The sequence below is a fragment of the Halichondria panicea genome, chromosome 13 (assembly GCF_963675165.1).
Source record: "Halichondria panicea chromosome 13, odHalPani1.1, whole genome shotgun sequence".
NCBI lineage: Eukaryota > Metazoa > Porifera > Demospongiae > Suberitida > Halichondriidae > Halichondria > Halichondria panicea.
The window spans coordinates 2,479,387-2,485,386 of NC_087389.1; positions in this window are offsets into that span (position 1 = coordinate 2,479,387).

Here is a 6,000-nt window from a genome sequence, read left to right on the forward strand (position 1 = left end):
ACACTTTATGTACACTTTATTATGTAGTGTGGAAGGGAGTGTGTGGAAGGAGATTAGTTCCGTTGATTTCGCCACTCTCAGTCTCAGAATCGGACGTCGGCCATGCATTCCTCTTTTGATGGACTGATGACAATCTTTAAAAGTCACCTCATTACAGCGGGGTGTATCGAGGTTGACGTCAGCAGTATGGACGATGATCTCCCTCCAACGGTAGAGGTTCCGTTAGTGTCTGACGTGGCATCAAAGGGGTTCACGATTGTGTCAGAGGCAGTACTGAGATTGCCTGTTGAGGACAGTAACGATAGAGTCCACAACTACAGTCGAGTCCTGTGCCTGTGCCATCTAACGTCCCTAGCCATGGAGTTCACTGATGCTTGGAGTGAAGGTGGAGTTCTCTGGAAGTGTTGCTGCTTCATTTCTTTGCCGGGAGACGAACCAAGTACGCACTGGAGGCTCTCAGGATTCAGGTGCAGTTGGCTACTCTCTCGGTTCACCAGCTGACCTGGGGGAGATTCGTGAATACACATGGCGGGAATATCCCATGTGATTTACATAATGAACATGTAAACATCACGGAGACTGCCAGTACACGAGCGGCAAGGAGTGTCACTACAATATCTCACCTGGTCGAGTCGTTTGATTCCGAGATGGGGATCCACCCAGAATCATCGGCCCACTCGAGAAAGTCCACTCAAGAAAGTCCATTGTGACGGCACTTCAGAACCAGAAGATCTTGGAAGTCCAGACCGAGCCACGATGTCACAGTGGATTCAAGAATATCACTCCAAACCCTCTCAACTCCCTCAACTGTACGAAGCTGGAGGAATGGATTGTCAGCAAGTTGAAACACTTCAACAAGCTGATAGTTATCACAACCCTTACAAATTGGAGTTTGAGCTTACTAGATTATGAGGAATTATGAGGATGAGTGTAAAATTGATTTCGACTCACTTATAGTGAGTCGGGTGCATGTGGGCTACTGGCTTAAAAAAAACGAGATGAAGCTCTTGGAAACTGGCCTATAATTATACTGGCCTATAATTATACTACTTACAACATGTTGTACATAGTTATACATAAATTATACATGTACGAACAGCACATACATTTGTATACATGTACATGTAAGAACTATAGCTCCCACCTTTTATGTGTTGAATATGTGTTGAATATACTGACCACTCGAGGTAGTCACATAGACATGGAATGCATCGTGACGGCACTTCAGAACCACCAGAAGTTCTTGGAAGTCCATGCCAGACCGATGTCACAGCGAAATTAGGGCGGATCCACTCTTAACTTCCTCAACTGCACAAACCTGTACCTGAATACAAATAGATTACCTACATGTAACACTTTGCATAATTATAGGCCAGTTTCCAAGACACCATGAGGTACAGCCTTTTCATCTCGTTTTTTTTTAAGGTACTTCGCCAGTAGCCCACAAGCACCACCTCTTAAGCTTACACGAACATGTCACCTTTTGGAGAACGTTGCCTTGCAGTTGTCGCAGCATCTCAATCTGTCACGACTGTCAACGACTGTCAATACCCTCAGCAATCAGGTTCGAAGTAATGGAGAAGGAAATACCTCCGACAGATCTCAGTGTTCTCCAGGTACCGTCTCACCGTAGCCATCTCTACACCGTAGCCATCTCTACACTCTTGTGATCCTGGTCCGGGGAACATCAGACGGCCTCCAGTATATAGTGGAAGTTGACGACTCTACCACACTCCTGGAAGTAGTCATATTGATGGACCGAGGAGCACCATAGCGTATCGTCTGAGTGAGGCCAACACAATCGATTCCCATGCCTAATGCCATCGTAGCAAACACAACACGAACGACACCATCATCCTTTGTCAAACTTGCAATTATAACATCCTGACCGGCGACTTGCTTTGCGGGTCTTGTAGGCAGGGTTTGTGTGTGTGTGTACATATATGTGTGCCCTGACCGGCGACTTGCGACTTGCAGGGTTTGTGTGTATATGTGCCCTGACCGGCGACTTGCAGAAGATGGCTACGAAGGCACGCCCGTAAGGATTTTCACCAAAGAGCAACAACCACGTTCGATAAGGGATCCATCCCATCCATCCCAAAGTGTAGGCACATGTTAGTGTAGGCACAATGTTAGATTCTCAGGTGCAGAAGACAATGGCCAGCAACCTCAAGGTGATCGAGTCTCTTTTTAAAGTACAATGACAAAGTTGTACCTTTGTTCAGTTAGTACGGTTTCGTGCAGAGACGGACAAAGATCTAGCTAATCACCGTCCAAGGAATGCTCCCAAAACCATTCAAAATGAGCTCCTCACAGTACAAAATCCGCACTGACATTTTGGAAGAAGTGAAATCTGCAAAGTTTTACTCCATCATAGCAGACGAGGTATCCAACAATGAAGAGCTGTCCCTTGTCATTCGATACATCCACTACATCCACGATGGGTTCTTCAAGTTGAGAGGATTACTGAAAAGTTTTGGGTAATGCCATTCTGAAGTGGCTCAGGGATCATAGTATCTCTCCAGCTGATATGCGTGGCCAGTGCTACGATGGAAAACATGTCTGGAGCTAGATCTGGAGCTAGATCAGGAGTAAAGCAGTTGTCCAGAAAGAGGCTGCACATCGGTTAAACCTTTCCATCGTCTCTGCATCGTCTCTGCCTGTGGTATCCATATCAGAATCATATGTGGGTGAGATTGCAAGGTTTTTCAGCTACTCAGCTACTCACCAAAGCGACAACGGTTGCTAGCACAGCAAGCAAAATGTGCATGCACAAGGTTGAACAATATTGTGATACTTCAAGTTATCAAGAGGAGTTCCAAAATCTTGATTTCACAAGTTTCCAAGCATGCCAAGTTTCCAAGGCTAGTTTCCAAGCATAATTTCCTAGGCAAAGTGTGCAACGTGAGTTTCCAAGCACACGTCAAGTGCACAAGTTTGTGTACACCCCGTGTACCGCTGAAAGACTATATAGACTAGCCTCGAAACCAGGCCACTACATGTAGACGATGAGGGGTACATAGGCGTGGCGGAATACTCCCCTCATTATCCACCTGAAGTTGCATGTTGAAGGTGTTTTCAAACAAAATCCGAAAAGTGATATATTGGGGGTATGATCTACAGATATTCAAGGTTGATATTCAAGGTTAAAGACGAAACGTTGTGGACAGTTTACGTAGCTTCTAAGTGTCGCTCCAGTAAGTATCTCGCCCGACCAACTGCACAGGAGGCTCTAGACTTGATTCTAGAAATTGTCATGTAGGCATTATAGGCATTATAAGTTATGTGGTCACACGTCACTTAATAATAATTTACCAATTCGAACATGCATGAACATGCATGTATGAATAAAATGCAGTACGAAGAATTTACCTATAGTCTAAAATGATAGCAAAGGTACAACAACAAAAACTGTATCACCAAGTAGCTGTCCAAAGTCTTGTCATACACAGTACGTAACTTAATTCTGTTAACAGGAATGAAATGTTCCGACTCCACAGTTGTCCAAACTTGTGTAGGATGACCGTTGTAGGGATGCTCAAGCACACAGGCGAACCACATTTTGAAGCACTGCGAACTGGACGAAGACACACAAGAACACTCCAGGAAATACTCCGAACGTTCTGCCAATACGAGAGCTGCCAAAATGCCGTGAACTTCGACCACCGATCACATTGAGATTCTGGTAGGGGACAGTATTCCCCAGCAGAAAGTTCAGTTTCTAAAACACTTTGCATTAATGAGCCTTTGTTATAATTATACAAAGCTCAGAGGGTAGTCCTGGGGCCAGTTTATCGAAGCGTACATTTTGCTTGAGAGAAACCTGTTCATGAATTGTACTGAAATATGCCTGTTGTTTGTAGAGTATGATCCAAGTACTCGCTCGTATGCAAAGCACCAAAAGGAATATACCGGACCAAACTCTCGAATGCAATCCAAAAGATGCGTGCATGTTCATTGTACAAGCTTCCTTATTGTACAAGCTTCCTTGCCAAAAAGTTTACCTCCCAAAATTCAGTTAGCTTCTCATCAGCTTCTTTTAAATGTTCCTCCGTTTTAAATGTTCCTCCGTTATTGTTCTCCTACATAAGAGATAAGTTACTTTTACAAACAGAAGCCAGCAATCCTCCATGGTAAAATACCTTTCAGTGAATATAGCATCACCCAGTTTTTCCACTGTTCAGCAGTGATACCAGAAAAACCAGACGACAACTTGGATGGAATACAACATCAGACGGACATACAAAAGAATTGACACGGCCTTGAATTTTATCGAAATCTTTGCTAGTTAAAATGGACTGATTTTTCCACAGCTCAGTAATATGCTTAGCTGTGCCGAGTAATAAATTGTGCATAGCCCATATAGAAAAGCATAGGTTGTACAACCTTGCTACAAGGTTGTAACAAGCATGTTTACAATACACAATCTGCTGTTTGCACATTGTACAATGTTGCTTATAAATTGTACAAGGTTGTACAAGGTTGTAGAAAGACGTACGTTATATTGTATGAAATAATTTAGGTTGTGTAACTACATTGTGAACTTTTATACAAGGTTGTACAAGGTTGTAGAAAGACCTACGTGAAATAATTTAGGTTGTCTATAGCTTGTAAAAGGTTTGTAACTACATTGTGAATTTGGTAAAAAGTATAGTGATATAATTATTCAGCAACCATTTTTTTGCAATGAATAATATATGACTCATTCAGGTTCTTTAGAGTTCGGTAGATAGCTTGCGTATAAATAGCCCAGATCCATCACAATGAACTTGTCAACAATACTCTCTAACGGTATGACATCTTTTTCCCTGGATAAATAGTCCACTATAATATTATATACATGATACATCAGATTTTATAGCTTACTGTGTGGCCTTGAGCGAAACTATATGGTCATTTAGCCCACAGTTTGTAACAAGGTCATTACAGAGCTTAGGATGATAAAACTTGAACAATAGCGTATCCAAGAGCATCAAAGACCAGCACCTTTTCAAGACGGCCGTAGTGACGGACATCACTCTTTACATATTTACATAAACAACTCCTGAATTGTCTCGCAAATGTCCCCTGTATGATGAATTCAATGAATTCAAGGTGATAATTCTATTGCTCGTTGTTATAATTATGAACTTTGAAGTACAGTAGAACCTCGATTATCCGGCCCTCGATTATCCGGAACCTCAATTATCCGGCTTGGCAGTTTTCTTTTTAATCAGATTACATAATTCAGAAAATGGGCGTGTCCCTCAAATGCGCATGCGCGTTGCAGCTGTTACCATGGAGACATGCCTGCTTTTCTTTTGCGCATGCGCAGACAACATGTGGCACTGCTGTTCATCAATAAAGTGGGTGGATCAAGGCGTGGTTTATCTATTCGATTATCCGGCATATTCACTTATCCGGCCAGCTTCTGGAACCAAGGTGTCCGGATAATCGAGGTTCTACTGTATTGTGAAATTTGCAAGCAATTCTGTAGTAAGAGATGTCAGACACACCGATTTTCCATGTACACAGATACTCTGTGTTAATTGCTTGCTGTGAAAATTAATTATTATGTGCATATAACGTCTCACACACTCAGAACCATACCTACGAGTTCCTTTGAGAGATAAGTGCCTTGACAGTTCCTTTTGCGTAGTATCATCTGGTAAAGAGTATCATCTGGTAAAGTGTTAATAAGGCTGGGCATGGATTGCATCATTACGATATGTTGGACCACCTGTATATGCATATAGAATATCTGCATATAGAATAGAAGTTAATTGCATGTTTCTTACTTGTTTCTCAACACTCTGTTTCTCAACACTCTTGGAACCATGAACCATGAAACAATTTCAATAGGGCTGACTCAAATGGAAAGCAGGAATGTGCCGCCGAGGTTCCTTGTAGAAGACCATGAATATTAATGGTCATAAATTCACCTGTATATAGTACGAAAACTCAATTAAAAGCAGTGTATCATAAATAAGATTTAGTACGAACCATAAAAGTCACTGAATA